The sequence below is a fragment of the Sylvia atricapilla genome, chromosome 16 (assembly GCF_009819655.1).
Source record: "Sylvia atricapilla isolate bSylAtr1 chromosome 16, bSylAtr1.pri, whole genome shotgun sequence".
Classification (NCBI taxonomy): domain Eukaryota; kingdom Metazoa; phylum Chordata; class Aves; order Passeriformes; family Sylviidae; genus Sylvia; species Sylvia atricapilla.
The window spans coordinates 14629706-14647969 of record NC_089155.1 but is presented as its reverse complement, the minus strand read 5'-3'; the positions used below and the strand labels follow the sequence as shown (position 1 = coordinate 14647969).

Genomic DNA, 18264 nt, shown 5'->3' with positions numbered 1-18264 from the left:
GGCACCTCGGGACCCGCAGCCCGGGCCGGGGGGCTCCCGGTACCCGCAGCCCGGCCCGGGGGGCTCAGCCCGGCCCGAGGGGATCCCGGTACCCGCAGCCCGGGGCCGGGGGGCTCAGCCCGGGGCCGGGGGGCTCCCGGTACCCGCAGCCCGGGGCCGGGGGGCTCAGCCCGGGCCGAGGGGCTCCCGGTACCCGCAGCCCGGCCCGGGGGGCTCAGCCCGGGGCCGGGGGGCTCAGCCCGGGCCGGGGGGCTCAGCCCGGCCCGAGGGGCTCTCGGTACCCGCAGCCCCGGCCGGGGGGCTCAGCCTGGCCCGGGGGGCTCCCGGCTCTCCGGGGCAGCGGCGGCTCCTCCCGCGGCCGCGCCGGGAGATGGGGACGCGCTGCCCGGCCGCGGGCACGGCGGAGCCGCACCGGGGGCGCCGGGCCCGGGCCGCCCCTGGCCGGGGATGCCGCGGATTACTCAGCGTTTCCAGCCGCGCACGGCTCGTCCCTGCCCCCGCCCCGGCCCCGGGCCGCCGCTTACCGATGCCCGGCGCCACATAGACGAAGTAGAGGAAGGAGGAGGAGAGCGAGAAGAGGAAGAGCGCGGCCAGCAGCGAGCGCCGGGGCAGCAGCCGCCAGGCGCCGCGGGGGCCGCGGGGCCGCCGCATGGCCGATGCGGCCGCCGCCGCCCTGCTGCCGCTCCGCCGCCGCCGCCGCTCACATGCGCCGAGGCCCGGCGGGAGGCGCCGCGCCGGGGCCGCTCCGAGCCGCCGCCCGCGCCCAGCGCCGCCGCATGAATGTGCCGCGGCGGGGCGGAACGGGGCGGGGCGGGCGGCGGGGCGGGCCCCGAGCCCCGAGCCCCCGGCTCCGAGCCCCCGGCTCCGAGCCCCGAGCCCCCGGCTCCGAGCCCCCGCCGCACCCAGACACCGACACACCGACACACCGACACACCGACACACCGACACACCGACACACCGAGACACCGAGACACCGACACACCGAGACACCGACACACCGAGACACCGAGACACCGACACACCGACACACCGACACACCGACACACCGACACACCGAGCGCCGCCCGCCCCGCGCCGCCCCGCGCACCGCCGCTGCTCCCGCCGGGACCTCCGCACAGCCGGCAGCCGTCCCGGTGTGCCGCCGCTGCTCCTGGGGGAGCCGGCCTTAGCCCCAGCACTCTGAGTCCCCGACGGTGGCCCTGGGACGGACTGCAATGGCCCAGGACACCCAGCGGCGGTCAGGGGACACCCGACAACGGCCCCGAGTTGCTCAGAAGTGGCTTAGGGACAGTCAGCCGTGGCACCAGGGCAGCCGTCCATGACCCCGGGATACCCAGCCATGGCCTTGGGACATCCATCAGTGACCCCAGGACACCCAGCCATGGCCTCGGGACACACATCAATGATCCCAGGACACCCAGCCATGGCCCAAGGACACACATCAGTGACCCCAGGACACCCAGCCATGGCCTCGGGACATCCATCAATGATCCCAGGACACCCAGCCATGGCCCAAGGACATCCATCAGTGACCCCAGGACACCCAGCCATGGCCTCGAGACATACATCAATGACCCCAGGACACCCAGCCATGGCCTCGGGACATCCATCAGTGACCCCAGGACACTCACCCATGGCCTCGGGACATTCATCAGTGACCCCAAGACACCCAGCCATGGTCCAGGACATCCATCAATGACCCCAGGACACCCAGCCATGGCCTCGGGACATCCATCAGTGACCCCAGGACACCCAGCCATGGCCCAAGGACATCCATCAATGACCCCAGGACACCCAGCCATGGCCCAAGGACATCCATCATTGACCCCAGGACACCCAGCCATGGCCCAAGGACATCCATCAGTGACCCCAGGACACCCAGCCATGACCCAAGGACACACATCAGTGACCCCAGGACACCCAGCCATGGCCTCGGGACATCCATCAGTGACCCCAGGACACCCAGCCATGGCCCAAGGACATCCATCAATGACCCCAGGACACCCAGCCATGGCCCAAGGACATCCATCATTGACCCCAGGACACCCATCAATGACCCCAGGACACCCAGCCATGGCCTCGGGACATTCATCAATGGCTCATGGCACCCAACCATGCACCTGGGACACAGCCCTGGGTGAACAAGGGCTCACCCCCAGCCCACCAAACAGCAGGACTCTGTTCTAGCTGGCCCTGGGTGCCCCCGGACATTGTGCAGGGAAAGACGGAGCCAGAGGGGAGGTGATGGACAGAGATGGGTGGAAGGGAAGAAGGGGCAAAGACACCGTGGTCAGTGCACTAATGAGCAGGACCAGCAGCCCGCTTGGTTACAGAGTAATTAAGCAGTTTTGCACACATTTGTGGGCAGCTCCCCTGATGTGTGTAGGAGGAGTTGGAAGGAGATACGGAGATGCCTGAAAATGAAAATACGGGAGACCAGAAGCACCATCCTCATGGAGTGAGCCGGAAGTAGCTGCAGAGCAGATGGGGCCACAGCCCAGCCCAGAGAGGACTGGGTTTTGCCTCATTTATGATTGCAGACTTTGCTCGGGGAAGGCTGGAATTAGAGAGAATTCTTATTTCACCAACAGATAGTGCTGAGAAAACCAAGGCCAGGCTCCGGGCAGGAAGCGAGGCCGTGGGCCAGACACGGCCAGCTGCCAGTGCCCAGGGTGGGCAGCGAAGGCAGGGACGGGCTGTGGGGCAGGAGATGGGCCATCCGCCAGGACAAGCCCTGTGTGTCCTTCCCAGGCAGCGAGTGAGCAATTGCTCAACCCAGACTTCTGACCCCACAGCACGGTGACTGTGGGGCAGTGCCCTGCCCCAGCCCCGTGTCAGCCTGGTGCCAGACACTGGGGTAAAGGATTCTCCACATATCATTGTGTGTCACAGTCACCCCTGGAAGGACTAGCCCCCTTTCCAGCCTGGGTGCAGTAAGGGCAAATAAAGAAAACAGTTTCCATGTTCAAATGGGACACAAACAAGCTTCTCTCAGATACAGAGTCTCAGTGGAGTGAGGAGATAAAAATAAAGTTAAAAAAGAGGGGAGTTCAGCAGAAAAGTAGAAATCTCTCATTAAAAGGCAAAGCGTTCATTTTCTTCAATGTGCCAAGGCATGGAAGGATGCTGAGGAGGAAAACAGGGATTTCCCTGGAGAGGCCTCATGAGCTGCATTAACTTCAGGAACGAGGAAACTGGTACTTGTTCTTGTTTTCCAGGATTGCCACTCCATCACCACCTTCACTGAAATAAATTAAATCCTGAGCCCTATTAACTATTAACTGATAATCCACAGTACTGCAGCAGATCTCCATGGCCAAGTGGAGGCTGGATTTGCTGTTCACAAACAGCATTTAGCCAGCTCCTAAAAGGATGCCTTGGGCAAGGAACTGCATGGAGATTTATTGCTTGGGTTCTGATCTGTTTGATGCAGACATGGTCAAAGGTGGGACATCATCACAACCAATAATCTGACCTTTAGAACATATTTAATTATCAATGGCATTGCTGGAGGAGCCACCCAGAAACTCGCTCCCAGGCCTGGGCTGCCTCATGGGACTGTCACAGACAAGTGAAGCCAGGGGAGCCTTGGGGCCACACTGGGACATTCCTGCCCCGCTCTGACTCACCTCCCATCTCCTCTCTCCCCAGAGCTTCAGTCAGCCACTCCACTTTGACCCTTTAATTTTGCTCAGTCTCTTCCCCTCTTGTCCCTCCCTGCCTCTCCACTGCACCCCGGCTAAGGGGTTAGGAACACCAGCCAAAGCCATCCTCCCACTCGTCACCCTTTCCAATTAAAAAAAACCAGCCATTGAACAGGACGAGGGGTTTCGGAGTCTGGGATCATTCCACGGGCCGGGTTAGGGCTGGGCGCAGGAGCACTGCCCGGTGGGGCTGTGGCAGGGAGTGCCCTGCCTGTGCCCCAGCTGCTGCAGCCCTCCCAGCTATGGGGAGCAGCAGAGTCCCTCTGTCTGCAGGGTTTAACCCACCCGCGGTGCCTGGGACCCTTCGGGGAGGGTTTGTGCCAGCAGCTTTGCCGGCAGCCCGCAGGGGAAGGGAGGCTGTGTTTGTGTGTGGCCAGGAGCAGGAACGGAGGGACAGCTCCTGCCAGAGCACCCAAAGCCACGAGAGGATGTAGCTGCACCCCCGGAGCCCGTCTCCTCACAAAAGCCGGTTTGTATCTGGAGGGGGAGCAGTTCTGATGGCTCGGGGGTGCCCCAGGGAGGTACGGCCACTGTTGGTTGGAGCTCCACGCTCACAGCAGCACGGACACTGCTGCTGCAGAGCTGCGTGTGAGGGGTGGCTGCTGCCACTGTCACCCCAGGGAACGCTGGCATGGCTGGGCAGCGGCTGGCAGGTCACCCAGCCACCCCACACCCATGGCAGAGGGAGCCTGGGGGCTGCCTGGCGCCCTGCACGGAGCAAAGGCACCTGCCCAGGTGTCCCCAGGTCCTGAGCCTCAGGTGGGCAATGCCACGTGCTGCCAAGGGCCGGGGGGTGGCACAGAGCTGGGGAGCCCTGCCTGGCAGGGTCAGGAGCCTTACAGGAGCTGACCCCAGGGGAGGGGAAAGGACTGCTGTGGAGCACGTAACGCTCGGGTTTGGAGTGTGAAATCATCATTGAAGGGCTGCTCCACTCCGGCTGCACTTGTCCTGTTGTCGCTTTCCACGGATACTCGATGTGGACTAGTCAACCTGGGTGCAGAATCTTTGTTCTGCCCCTTCAGGGAAGGACAGGTCATAGCCGGGATGTCACTGCTCTGGCCAGCATTTTGCATCTTTTTCACGGGGTCTGGGGCTTCTGGCACCTTCAGCCCCAGTGGCAGAGACTTTCCAGAACACACTGCATGCCCTGATGAGGAAAATGCCCCCGTTTCTAAAGGTGAGGACAGTCAGCCCTGCAGCTGCTCAGCAATGCAGCTTGCTTTAGCCCTTCCCTGGAGTTTCTGCCGCCAGATGGTTTGTGAGGGAAACGGGGACCTGAGCTGTGTCTCTCAGAGACAGACAGAAACTCGGGATGCTGACCAGCTCTGGGCCTTGCAGCAGCAACGTGCTCCCTCTGTGTGGTCCTGAATGGCTCCTGGCAGCCCGGGGCTTGCTCCAGCTCCACTCAGAGACAAGGCAGTGTCACCCCGGCTCTGAGCAGGACGCAGAGGATGCATGCACAGGAGGAATGTAAATATTTTTTACTCTGTACACCCACAGCCCCAGCGTATGCAATACATACTCAGCATATGTTATGTGCCAGATCAGGACCATAATTATTGATGCAGCAGGTTTTCAGAAAGACACAACAGGGTGTGTACTTTATTTGGCAATCAGAGCACACCTAAGAGGCCCTGGCAATTTTGGCTGGGTATCAGACCACTGCCACCCACAGGTGCAGCCATTTATTCTCACATCCGTGTGCCAGCGGGAGCGGAGAGGGAACCAAAAGCAGGTATTTGTTTGTTGAGATGGAAAAAATGGAAAAGCTCCACTGAACGCTGCAAGGTGCTCCTTGCACACAGGAGTGCTGCAGACCAGTTTTCAGATTATGCCACCCACTGCACTTTCTAGCAAGGCTATTAGTGCTCTGATCTTAGCAGCACCTGTACACGTGCCCAGCCAGAGGCATGACTCATTCTGCCAGAGTCAACAGACGTGTCACAGCTCCCAAAAGGAGGCAACAGCCACAGAAATGAGCTTGCAAAGCTCCGCCTTCGCTTGGAAGGGAGCTCTCGTCAGAGGAATAGGCCAAAATCGGCTAATTTATCTGCTCATGCAGAGATCCAAATGGTTTTGTGGCATCAGCCCACCTCTGAAGGCTGATCATCTGACCCAGTCAAAGTGGACTCGTGCTAAGACTCATAAAATGCCTTCGAGATCTAAGAATTCAGTCAAGGGAATACAGCAGGCTGTACTTCCCTAATTTCCCAAGGAAGGAAATTTCAGCTGACAAGATAAATTTATTGTGTAATTCAGTGTAAGGAATTAATCCATATTTTAAAATACTGTTTTAAAAAGTCCCTCTCAAAAGTCTATGACAGTGGCTGGGGTAAACTACTGCCAAACAGCCCAAACTGTCCAAGAGTCAGAAAATAAACAGGCTGTTTCCAGTACACCTGGAGGTCAAGAGGAGAACGCCAGAAAACCCTCCACTGGGGCCAGCCTTGTTTGTGGATCAGATGGAAGAATGCTGCTCTTCCCTGGCCTGTGAAGGATTGCAAGGACGTCAGGCACCACCAGATGAAAAGGCAATTCAGGCAGAGGGGAAACCCTGCCTAACTCCTGCCAAGTGACAGGGATGGAAAAACATCTGCATTATTCAGACACGCAGCTGGATTTCAAAACCAGCAGTGGAGGGAAGAAATTAGGATTAAATTCTGCCTCTCTTGAAGCCACCTGACTTCACGACTTCACACCGTGTAGAAATGCAACTGCCTGTCAGAAATCCAGGGACAAGGACAACCAGGAACCAAAGAACATTTCAGAGGAAATTGCTTTCTATTCACTCATAATTACATAATGCAAAATTAACTCACAAAGGCCAATAGCTTAATTGGATTCCCAAGAGTTGTATGGTGAATAAGAACCTTCCACGGTCACATTAAGTATGATGGTTCAAATGCTCTGTGTAAATCCTTCTCCTGTGAAGCAAAAAAAAATGCCCATTTCCTTCGATAGCTGCTACAGAGAGGTTTTAAACATTTCCACTCAATTGTTGACCAGTGCCAAGCTGCTCAGGTGACCACACGAAATGGCTCTCTTCTGGATCCCTCCTTGCACTTTCAGCCACACACCAAACCATAATTAGTCCTGGGAATGTATTTGGATATGTTGCTGGAATAAATTATGAAGCCTTCTAGTGACCTTAATCTTCTTCTCAACTTGGATTTTGATTAACTGGAATAAATATTTAATTAGAGAGGCAAAGAGATGAACCTCTTGACCACCCAGGCGCTGCCTCTGCAGTCATTGCCCTTTGATGTACAAGGAAAGGGCTTGTAGGACTTCCTTAAAACATGTGCAGCCTTTATTTCTCTTCAAATTGCAGCACGGGCAGGCTCTGGGTTTGGATTTGTCACTCAGAAGCCGTGCAGTGAATATGGCACAGAGTGCCTTCTGTGAACATGGCACAGGGTGATTTTTGTGAACCTGGCACAGAATGATCCCTGTGAACATGGCACAGAGGGATTTCCATGAACATGGCACAGGGTGATCCCTGTGAACATGGCACAGAGGGATTTTTATGAATGTGGCACAGGGTGATTTCCATGAACATGGCACAGGGTGATGATCCCTGTGAACATGGCACAGGGTGATTTATTTCTGTGAATGTGGCACAGGGTGATTTCTATGAACATGGCACAAGGTGATTTATTTCTGTGAACATGGTACAAAGTGATTTATTTCTATGAACATGGCACAGGGTGATTTCCATGAACATGGCACAGGGTGATTTATTTCTATGAACATGGCACAGAGTGATCCCTGTGAACATGGCACAGAGGGATTTCTATGAACATGGCACAGGGTGATTCCCATGAACATGGCACAGAGTGATCCCTGTGAACATGGCACAGAGGGATTTCTATGAATGTGGCACAGGGTGATTTCTATGAACATGGCACAGGGTGATGATCCCTGTGAACATGGCACAGAGTGATCCCTGTGAACACGGCACAGATTTCTATGAACATGGCACAGGGTGATTTATTTCTATGAACATGGCACAGGGTGATGATCCCTGTGAACACGGCACAGGGTGATTTCTGCTCCTCTCAGTCAGGTGAGGGAGGGGACACTTGCCTTGCGCCCCCAGCCAAGAGGGGCTTGGGCACTTGTTTTCCGTGTCCCGGTGTCCCTGGTGTCCCCGGGGACAGCGGGGGCTGGAAGCTCTCTGATGCTCCAAGGCCTCCCCGGGGCTCCTGCCGGGCTCTGGGCGCTTTCCTCCCTGCGGGGCGCTGATGGGAGGTGACGCGGGCGGGGTGACACGGGCACAGGCGGGCTGCGCTGCAGCCCTGTCCCCTCCCCTGCAGTGTGCCGGAGCGCTCAGCTGCCTGCCGAAGGGTCCCGGGGCCCGGCGGGGTCCGGCGTGTGCTCAACCAAGGCTCAGGGAGCAGCTCAGGCTGCGAGAGAGCTGCTGGAAGCAGCCGCCCTTTGGGATTCCCTGTCCCCTGGGCTTCATTACTGCCTGCTTCTGGCACTAGCGCCGTGCGCGCCTTGTGCTCTGACTTTTCCCCGAAGGAGCTTTTGCACCTCTACTACATTTATTTTATTCTGAGGAAATCCTAATGATTTCCTGTCATGCTTGATTCTGATCCTGTTTGCTGTGGGACTCCTGCTGTCCTCTATAAATATCTGACTCTCCAATCCCTGCAGAAGCCAGCGTGACTGTGAGCAGGGAAGGTGAAGTCAAGCTAAAGAGACCTTCACCAGCTCTAAAAACAGCTGCTGCTCTTGCTGCTGCAGCTGATTTATTCCTCATCTGGGGAACGACAGTTCAGAGCTCAGAATTGTTGTCTTCAATTATTTATTTGTCTGTGCTGGAGACTGGTGAGGTGCTGTATAATGTTTATTGCATGGAAGTGTCGCTCTGAAGGAGGTTTAATTGCTTTAACCGTGGATGGTGATGAGAACTCCTTGGAAAAGCTATTTGCATACATTTTCTCAAATGCCAAATGTGTAACTTCCTCCGTGCTCAGGCAGTCTGAGGCTGCTTCTCTGCATTACTCAGCTTTGCTGGGCGCCTCTGCAAAACTGACAACCAGAAATCCCCCAGCACGGAGCAGAAAGGGAAGCTCAGGGTGTGAATGTGGGATTGTCTGTAACAGCCAAACGGGCAGGACTCTGAATGCAGGGCTGCAAACCCCCCACACGGAGTGGCCCCGGCCCTCGGGGCTCCGTGCTGACAGCACTTGACTGTGACCAAAAGAAACAAATCAGTGATTTCAACAACACTGGGCCAGAAAGCTGCCGCCAAGGGCAGGGCACTCACCTGCTGCACCCACAGCGCTGCTCACACCCTGCCTGCTCAGCACTGATCCCAGAAAATGCTCACCAGAAACATTGCTCCAGTGATCTTCATGCGAGGCCGTGCACAGACCTCATCCTTCTTCCTCCACAATTCAAGGGCAAAGTGTCTCTGGAGTGGCCTCGCAGCTTATCCAGCTTCAGTCACAACAATCTGGTCTAAACAGATCTTTACTGCACGGAATATCTCACTCCTTTCTGTGATTACGTAATGCTGTCAAATGTCAGCTGTTGACATAAGCAGGACCCTGCCTAGAGGAGTGGAATAGGTATTGATGTAGTGCCCCCACCGCAAGGGATCGTAAGGCATCTGGAAACAACTTACTCCACAACTGCAGCTCTCCCTGAAGACGAGCTTGCTGCCTGCCTTTCCCCAAACCTGCTGTTTTCAGCTGAGGTATTGTACCTGGGGAGAGGAGAGGTTCCCAGCAGCCTGGGGGTGGCTGTACAGCAGCCCCAGCTCCGCTGCACACAGCCAAGTCAGGGAGAACAGCGTTTTTCTGTCTGCCACACGGTCCACGTGCTGCAGGACCAACACCTTCTGGAAGCATCAGGGTTACGGTGGAGGTGCTGTGCAGCTGCGTGTGTGTGATGGCTCAGCACCTTTCCCCTGTGCTGGATCTGCTGAGCCTGTACAAACCACCCACCCATAAAGCCACAAAAAAGGCGCCAGCCCTGGCCCCACGCAGGACAGCAGCAGTGTCAAGGTGGCCTCTCCCTGTTCCCCCACAGGGAAAGACAGCAGCTGTGCCCAGGGGGGCTCTGGAAGTGGCAGAACATTCCCAGGGGACACCGTGGATCCAGTGTGACAGGGTTGTTTGTGCCATTGGAACGGGAACAGGGGCTGCAATCCACAGTCAGGCTGACCCTGCTCTGGTATTTCCTCCGGGAACCTCAGAATCTCCTCCCAAGGCCACACCAGGGTCTGCAGCTGACAGTGCAGAATGACCCTGAGTGCTGGGGCAGGGCAGAAAAGGCAGAGCATCACCAGCTTCTACAGCAGTGGTGGGAAGCTGTGGCCAAGCAGAACAGGATCACCTGAACTGGACTTTGTCCAGGACACCAGGGCTCATACTTCTTATGAACAACCTGAGGGACCACATAACGTAACTGCAGCCTGAAATATTCCAGCTGAAAGTCGGGCTGAATTTTGTAAGAGCAAAAGTGGAAGTGACAGGTATTTTTATGTCTTGCTGACACCCAATTAAAGCAGTGTAATTCCATGGAATCCAAATACCAGCCACACATCCTGAAATACCAGCTTTGGGGCTCATGACAGGGTTTCACAGAGGGTAATACTGGCCTGTGATACAGAGGAGGCCAGTGAAGGTCACCTAATGGGTCTGCTGGCCCTAACTGCTGTGTCCCCAAACAGTCACCACCCAGTGATTCACCGGGGTGAGAGGTGCTCCCTGCACGACCAGCTGGTTTCAGCCAGGTTCTCAGAGTTTCTCTTCTTATGCAACCTCCATTGGTTATTCACAATGGTCGACTGAGGCTGGCAGCCCAGTTTGCTGAGGACGGTGCCTAGTTACAGCAACAAACCAGGCTTGGCCTTGCCATCAGCATATTTTTCTCAGACAAACCAAGAAAAAGATTTTTTACAGTGTGCAGTCCATTGCACACAACCTGGATTTACGCTGTTTAGTTTGTAAGGGTATTTTAAACTAAACAAACAGCTTTTTGTTAACGTTTTTCCCTGGCGCTGCAGATTTCTGGGTTTAGAATAGCGTGGATCACTTGGAGCCATCACTGCTTTGCTGGGACAGAGGGATGTGCTGTTCTATGTTCCAGCTGAAAACTGAGACCATGCAACCCTTTTTCAGACCTGAAATTTTTAATTTGGAGTATCAGCGGCAGGTATCTCCTGGCCCTTGGAGGGCAGGGCGAGTTACAGCTTCACGTTAGCCCGGGGCCAGCCACGGGCAGCAGCACCCCAGGAGTGGGCAGTGCACCCACTTCACTCAGTGTGCCATGGCTGGCTGGATGTGGCAGCTGGGTCTGTCAGGAGAGTCACTGCAGGGGTGAAAGGAGGCTGGTAGAGCTCATCTCTTCTTGGAGAGAGAGGAGGATCCGAGGAAAATGGCCTTGCCAAGGAAAGAAATAATTCCCTCGCCCTCGGGAATTTTGCTCTTTTCTCACCAGTCTCTCCTCCCCCAGCACTGCCGGGGAGGAGTGGAGCTTCTGCAGTTGTGCTGCTCAGGAGCTGTGGTGTGTAATTCTGAACAAACCAACACTGGGCACATCCCCGGAGCTTTCCCCACGGTCCAGCAGGGCTGGCACAGCATCAAGGCCTTTTCCACACTCTGCCCCCACACTGAGGAGCTGGGGGACACACAGCTGACCCTGAGTGACCAAAGGGACATTCCACACCACAGGACACCGTGCTCAGCAATCAAAGCTCAGGGACAAGATGAGGAAAGAGGTTCAAGGTTATGGTGTTTATCTTCCCAAGTGATATTTATGAGCTTCCCTAGGAAAGGCCCAACACCTCCCTGCTGAAGCAAAGTGGTGACTGAATTCCTTATCTTGCTTTCTTGCTTGTACAGCTTTGCTTCACTTACTAGACTGCCTTTGTCCCAACACACTCCTTTTTTCTCACTTTTGTCCTTCTGATTCTCTCCTCCATCTGACTGGAGGGGAGGGAGCCCCTGGCTGGGTATTTACCAGCCCACCACAGCCAGATTGCTTTCCTTCCATTGTCTTTTCTCTTTCTTTCATAATATATCCCCTTTCCCCTGTGAGATAGTTATCACTCGTGTGGCATTAAATCTTTGCTATGGTTGCTTTTCCGCTTTACCTCTCTAAAATCCGCATTTGTCCCCTCATCTCTGCTCCAGGATGCAGGAGCCGTGTTCTCTGTCCGGGGCAAGGCAAACCTCAGGGCCCTGGGAAGGGATGCCTCTGTGTCCTGTGGGCTGTGTGTCAGAAGGGATTTGTGAAGTAGGTGTGAACAGGAGCCGTGTTTTATCAACAAAGCAATTGCTGTCCTGCCGAGGGATTGCAGAGATAACAGAAGCAGGAGAACATTCTTTTACTTCTTTCACTTCAGGGAATGCCCGTAAAAACGAGCAGCAGCAGCCTCTGACAGGAAGGACAGTGAGACAGCGCTGTGTCAGGGCCGGAACCTTCAGGTGGGTATTTTTCTCTCCGCTCTGGCTTTGCTGGGTACTGAACGCAATACTTGTATCGTTTAAGCTGTGAAACTTCTCTCCCCCAGCAGAGGCACCACGCTCGAGGTGATGGAGCCCCCCAAAACTCGAGGTCCTCCTGGTTGTATCCCCAGCAGTCTGCCAAAGGCAGGGATGTGTGCGGCTGCGGCAGGGCTGCCCAGAGAGCCACTGGGACACGCTTGGGAAAGCCACCCACCCGCCTCCCTGGGCCCCTGCTGCCTCTGCCAGGCTGTCCCATCGCTGGCAAAGGGCAGAGAAGGCAGGCGTCCCTCCTGGAAGGGTCCTGCCCCTCCTCCTGCCAGCGCTGCCAGCTCTGGAGGCAGCCTGAGAGCGAGATGCTCCTGTGAGCGAGAGGTGACAAGTCCTGGGAGTGCCCAGCAGCTCCAGGCTACTGCCGTGAGTGAGAAATGCAGTTGTTTGTACAGTTGCTCTCTTTTCCAATTGCCATTTGTTTGTAGACATGTCACAGCAGATGCACCTCACCACTACAGCAGATACTTGGACTCGTTTGCAGCTGGCAGCAGTAAACGTAATCCAGCTAACCAAACACTCTGTTAATCAGAGTTGTCACAAAGATTTGTTTATTCCCATTGACAGAAGGGCTTTCAGGATAGTCTGTAATAAGGAAAGAGGAAGAACTTTTAATTTATAGACCTACAAGAATGTAATCCAGAGAATACTGAACCCTGCCCTTCACAAACAGGTATTCAGCACTGAAAGGCACCCTGGGTGAGGGCAGGCAGCGAGGAGCTGAGCTGTGCAGGAATCAAGGCAGGGCCCTTCCTCAGATGGTTTTGGGGTTTCACCTCCCCGGTGACAAATGGCTCCTGCCCAGGGAGCAGCTGCCACCTGCCCTCCGAGGGCAAACGTGGACACAGCACTCACAGCTCCCCGCGGCACACGGGCCCCTGGCCAAGGAATCTGGCGGCAGCAAGGTCCAGAACAGAAAAACTGTGCTCACAGTCCAGTGGCGACTGGCTGCCAGAGGAAGCTGCGGATACCAGAAGTTTCCAGGATTTTTGTATACAGAGGAGCAGCTGGAGAGGCTTTTGGGAGCCAGGCTTACCCTCCCCTTTGCCTCCTGAGATGTCTCCTTACAGCCTCTACTGGTTTGGGCATGGGACAGGGGGGCATTAAATTCTAATAATTAAATTCTAATTCTGGCCTGGCCACAATTGATTGTTCCATTCTTCATTATTTTTTTCTTAATTTACAAATGATGCTTTCCACTGCTGTTGTCTTCTTTCCCTGTCATTCCCCCATGCACACACACACACACACACAGTGTGCCGAATTCTGGATACACATGCCCCAAATACATGAATCCACTCCAGAAACCACACCTGGGGCAGGATGCAGGAGGCACAAACTTGCAATGCTGGTTTAAAATGAACGATTGAACAGCCCTTTGAAAGAGAAAGTAGATTGACTTGAGGAAGACATTCAGGAAGAAATGGAAAAGGACGTTTCTTAGTCATCACTGCCTTCTCACATCTCTTGTGAGCCTGCAGAAGCCCTTGGGCACTGCTGGGAAGAGGATGGGGGGCCTGCAGGACGCCCTGGCCTGTGCAGGGTGGCTTTGTCCCCGAGACTGGCAGCAGACAGAGTGTGGAGCTGCCCTGTGCTGGGCTCCAGCCCATCTGGCCGGTTGCCTGCAGGGTGCAGAATGGGCAGATAAGTAAGAGGTGTTAGTGAGACCCATCTGTGCCTGTAAACAAACCGAAGCCTCTTCACTGGGAGACTGGCGAGCAGGTTTCCCCAGCGTGTTTGGGTCTCAAGACAAAGTCAGAGAGCAGCTGCAAAGGACCCTGTGAGATGCTTCTCAGCTCACCCGTTGACTTGCTGTCTGTTCTGGCCCATTTCTCCAGCCTCTCTGTGCCTCAGTTTAGGCATTTGTAAACCAGCAACTGCCTCCTGCCGAAGCCTGTCACTAAACATAGCCCATTTGTGCTGGGAGAGTCACGTCGTGAGACAGAAGGCCCATCACACACTGCTGGGAGAGGGGACTCGATGAGTCACGGCACAGCACCAGCTCTGAAATTCATGGAATGCCTGAGTTCACAGTCAGAAAAATTCAGCGTTTAAAGCAAAAAACAAGAGAGGAAAATTCCTCCATGCCCTGTCTCTGGGGTAGCACCCCCTGGCCGTACCTGTCAGTGTCTGGAGCCAGCAGAGCCCGTGCTGGTAAACCAGGAGCCCTGTGCATGGGGCAGATCTGTGTCCACCTGCCTGTTGTTGGTGTGTGGCAGGGCACGAGGCAGCATGAGCAAACCTCCGCCACCAAAAATAAAGACATGAGGTTGAGGTCAGGAGAGCTGCATTTCCCTGAAAAGCAGTGAGGGCTGGAGGAGCTGGCACCACTCCCCAGTGAGGTGCTCTTCACCCCTGGCCCATCATCCAAGGCGGGGCAGGAGCTCAGCCTCCCCGGCCTGTGTTCTCAGCCCCTCAGTGCCAGCGGGTGAGGTGGCAGTCTCCTTGGGGACACTCCCTCCAATGCCCTCTGGGTCCCTGCTGCCCAGGGCTGATCCCCTTTGCATTTCAGGTGAATCACAGCCTTTGGAGCCTGGCTACAGCAGCACACCTTGCTGGGCACTGGCTGCAGCCACACAGCGTGATTCCCACCGGCAGCGCTTCCTCCTGGATAAGCTCCAGATTGAGCATGTCAAAACCAGACTAAACATGAAATGAAAAGAAAACAAACCAAGCATCCAATCGTTTCAAACAACAGATAACAAAGCAACAGGAGAGACATTATCTGTTGAGAACTAGTGCCTGGAGTTTGCCTGCCTATGTATTTATGTTTATATGTGCAAGTCTGCATACATGTATATGCACCAGGCATATGCCTATAGAACGTAGCTACAGAACAAGAAAATAAAATGTTATATACACTAAGGTTCATCAACAAATGGAAAAACAACTCTGTACAGTGAAAGGTCTAAAAGTATTTTCAGCATTTCTGTAGTCAGCCTAAGAGAATCTTTCGTATCTATCTAAAGCAATAAAGCAAATCACACACTGATGCCTTCCCTGACCCCTTGAACCTTCACCTGTGTAATAAAGAAATGTCCAGAGTTTAATAACAAAGATCATTCATTTGCCCTGTCAAAGTACTGCCAGTTCTCTCCTTTTCAGTCCCAGACTGAGAGAGGGGAGTGAGAGGAGAGGATCCATTTGAGTTGTTCTCAGGCCAGTGCAGCTCTCCAGCCCCCACATCCCAGTCTGCCAACATCTTCAGCAGCTGTAATGGGGCCAATCCTGGGTGATGCTGAAGCCCCCAAAAGGCAGGTCTTTTGTGAGCAATAACTTTGAAAACACTGGCTCATTTTGGATTTTGGCCTATACTGTATTCCATGCCAGAATCAGGACCTGGCTTCAGGTGAGTTTGGAGCTGAATCCCTCTCCATAACCCAGGAAATATTTTATCTTTATTATAAATGCAAGCTTGGAAGGGAACTGATATATTTACAAACTTACAGGATAGTTCTACAGTAATCCAGCTGAAGCACTTCCACCTTCCCTACACCTGGCAGCCTCTTCCCACTGCTGCTGCTCCCCACTGCAGAGGGAAGTTCAGCACTCTGTTTCAGAGAGAACTGACTCAAGGGTGACTTCAATGTGCCTGAGATCACCACGTTTGTAGATAACCTAAAAGGCAAACTCATGTATCTTCAAGGTCAAGGACTGTCACAAGAGCTAAACCAGCCCCCAGGAGTAAATCTGGCATGCCCTTGGTCTTTAGAGACTCGGCTCCTGAGCGAGAACAAAGTCCTGGGCTGTAAATTAGCACCTTCCCCAACATTTCCAGCACAAGGTTACAGCTGGTCACTAACACATTTGTGCCTGCCCTCAAAGGTCTGCATACCTATCTATTTAGGCAGCTCTGCATAATTTGAGAATTAAAACTAAACACTATGTTACCTACAGCCACATCATCTTAGATGAGCTTAAACAACTGTGAAATTCCTGTGATCTATTAAAAGCAACATTCAGTGCATGTATTAATCAACAGATGCTCAGTAGTTGTGCATCAGAAAACCACAAGTGAGAAGCAGCCTGGACAGCTTCCTGCCAAAATTATTACTTTCCTTGTGACCAACTCCTCGAAACACTGAGTGCTCCGTGGCTGGAGAGGGGCTTGGTTACCTCAGTGGCAGTAACACGGACTGGCCCCTTCTCGCTGGAATCAACAGGTCAAACGAGCAGGGTTTGACAAGGAGTGATTTCCTGCTGGTGAGTCAGAGATGAGACACGAAAATCACCATCTCTTCCCACAGAACACCTGAGACGTTATAATTTGATATCACTGATGGTTGCTTCACCCAGAGTGTGCTGGGCTGAGTGTGTGCAGCACTGCAGCTCAGGGGAAAGGAGACACTTCAGGGTAGTTGACCAACAGCTACGTGCTGCTTGCTGCAATTTCCTGTTGTCTCCAACTGCTCTGATGCTCCCCCTCCAGCAGGGCTCCTGGGACCCTTGTTCTCCATCCACCTTTTTCCCTTTTCCTGTTCGTTTTTGTGTTTTGGTTTGTTTTTTCTTTTTTTCCCCCTTCAGATCCTGCCCTTTGTGAGGTTCAGTCCTGGGTTTGTGTTTACGTTGCCAGGCCTCTACTTTCCTGGCTAAATCTTCCTCCCTTTCACATCCCTTCCTGAATCCTTCCCATGGCTCCCAAAACCCATCTGTGGTTTCCCTTTGGCCAGGGCCAGCAGGCACGGTGAGGACAAGGTCAGTCACATCCTGAAGAATTACATCTGTACTCATCCCTTTTCTGCACCAGTCCCTCATGATTAAAAGCACATGACGGCTAAAAGGCCAGTAAAACAAAATGAGTGTGGAGCTCTCTGATCATGCTAGTTGAAAGATTTAAGGAAGAAAAACAACCCAAAAAATGAGGCTAAGGTGAAAGCCAAAACCAAAAATCCCCCAAACAAAACAAAAGCAAGGAAATAGCAAAGAGAAAGCAAACCAGTACAGTTTCTGGCCTTCAGTCTTAGGCCAGATGACCTACTCATTATGCCAAACACAACTCAAGTGACTAGGAAAGAGAGTTTTAAGGCTTTGCCTGTTCTGCACCAGCGTGGTACAGAACTGAACATTGCTCTGGTGACCAGGTGAGGAGCCCTTTGTCACCAGTGAAGGTCACCCAGGACTCCAGCCACGCCCTTTGTCTGCCCAGCACAGCTGCCATGGCTCTTCCACCACTGGCTGATCGGATTTAAAACTCCAAGAATGGACACAGCTACTCCTGCCTCAGGTCAGTGTGGGCACTGAGGGAGGAGGAGCAGACACCTGCCATGGCACCAGCTCTGAAGTGCAACAAGGGGACTTCCAGCTGCACCACAGAAAGGGTTCCTCACCCTGAGAGGGTGCAGCATGAGGACAGGGCTCCCCGAGCAGCTCCATCCATGGGCATTCCATCCTTAGAGATTTTCAAAATTCCTCTGGACAAGACCCTGAACAACCTCCTCTGACCTTAAAGCTGGACCTGCTGTGAACAGAGGGTGGACCGGGGCTCTCCAGAGGTGCTTTAAATGATATTTTTCTCTCATTTCCAGGGGGACAGGATAAGGACTGGGCTGCACAGCTGGGGAGCTTCTTCCTGTCCTGTGACCCAGAGCACGAGCCACACTGAGTGGAGGGGAGAGGCACAATGGCCCCCACTGTCCTTCTCTGCCACAACCCCACTGACTCTCCCTCAATCCCTTTCAATATAACTTCTGGCTTTTTCACTGTGCTTCCCAGACAAGCAAAGAAACCCTCCAAAAGTTATTATGAGCTAAAAACATGCAAGTTTTCAGGAGACTGTTTTCTTCTTAGAGGCATCCTCAAGGGAAACCGTGATGGTTCACCTTTCAGTGACCAGCTACTTCCAGCCATCCTTGGCAAACTCTGAATTGTAAGTGTTCACAGAAAAAAGGCAGACAGTATTCACAAGGAAATTTCCTGTTTCAGTCTGGATCAAGCTTCATTATTTATGGATGAAGCTGTCATTCAAAATCTCTACTCCAGTATATCATGAAAACTGAGATCAGAAAGCAGAGGTGCCTGAGTTTCTGATGTGTTGGAGGCCTGCAGTC

The 18264-nt window shown here is 54.0% G+C and overlaps 1 protein-coding gene across 1 annotated transcript in view; it reads right to left on the bottom strand.

The window, feature by feature from the left end:
- B4GALT5 (beta-1,4-galactosyltransferase 5) overlaps positions 1 to 612 on the bottom strand; it is a 33564-nt gene extending 32952 nt beyond the window's left edge. Inside the window, exon 1 of the mRNA XM_066331009.1 lies at positions 525 to 612. The gene's annotated coding sequence lies outside the window, so the exon portion shown is untranslated. The remainder of the gene's footprint in view (positions 1 to 524) is intronic.
- Positions 613 to 18264: the final 17652 nt, after the last annotated feature.